Genomic DNA, 1,398 nt, shown 5'->3' with positions numbered 1-1,398 from the left:
GCTGCCTGCTGCAGTCTTCTTCCCTTTCCTCTATCCCTGGGCAGATATGACTCTTATAGGGACGAAAGGACTGAAGCTGAAAAGACGGTGTCTTTTTCTGCAGAGATGTGACTTAGGGTAAAAAACGGTGGATTTTCCAGCAGTTGCCGTGGCCACCAGGTCCGATGGACCGACCCCAAATAACTCCTCTTCCTTTATACGGCAATACACCTTTGTGCCGTTTGGAATCTGCATCACCTGACCACTGTCGTGTCCATAAACATCTTCTGGGCGATATGGACATCGCACTTACTCTTGATGCCAGAGTGCAAATATCCCTCTGTGCATCTCGCATATATAGAAATGCATCCTTTAAATGCTCTATAGTCAATAAAATACTGTCCCTGTCAAGGGTATCAATATTTTTAGTCAGGGAATCCGACCAAGCCACCCCAGCTCTGCACATCCAGGCTGAGGCGATCGCTGGTCGCAGTATAACACCAGTATGTGTGTATATACTTTTTATGATATTTTCCAGCCTCCTGTCAGCTGGCTCCTTGAGGACGGCCCTATCTATAGACGGTACCGCCACTTGTTCTGATAAGCGTGTGAGCGCCTTATCCACCCTAAGGGGTGTTTCCCAACGCGCCCTAACTTCTGGCGGGAAAGGGTATACCGCCCATATTTTCTATCGGGGGGAACCCACGCATCATCACACACTTCATTTAATTTATCTGATTCAGGAAAAACTACGGTAGTTTTTTCACATCCCACATAATACCCTCTTTTGTGGTACTTGTAGTATCAGAAATATGTAACACCTCCTTCATTGCCCTTAACGTGTGGCCCTAATAAGGAATACGTTTGTTTATTCACCGTCGACACTGGATTCAGTGTCCCTGTCTGTGTCTGTGTCGACCGACTAAAGTAAACGGGCGTTTTAAAACCCCTGACGGTGTTTTTGAGACGTCTGGACCGGTACTAATTGTTTGTCGGCCGTCTCATGTCGTCAACCGACCTTGCCGCGTGTTGACATTATCACGTAATTCCCTAAATAAGCCATCCATTCCGGTGTCGACTCCCTAGAGAGTGACATCACCATTACAGGCAATTGCTCCGCCTCCTCACCAACATCGTCCTCATACATGTCGACACACACGTACCGACACACAGCACACACACAGGGAATGCTCTGATAGAGGACAGGACCTACTAGCCCTTTGGAGAGACAGAGGGAGAGTTTGCCAGCACACACCAAAAACGCTATAATTATATAGGGACAACCTTATATAAGTGTTTTCCCTTATAGCATCTTTTTTATATATTTCTAACGCCAAATTAGTGCCCCCCCTCTCTGTTTTAACCCTGTTTCTGTAGTGCAGTGCAGGGGAGAACCTGGGAGCCTTCCCTCCAGCCTTT

This window comes from Pseudophryne corroboree, chromosome 6 (assembly GCF_028390025.1).
Source record: "Pseudophryne corroboree isolate aPseCor3 chromosome 6, aPseCor3.hap2, whole genome shotgun sequence".
In the NCBI taxonomy this organism is placed as follows: domain Eukaryota; kingdom Metazoa; phylum Chordata; class Amphibia; order Anura; family Myobatrachidae; genus Pseudophryne; species Pseudophryne corroboree.
Note: the sequence above shows the minus strand (reverse complement) of the source record.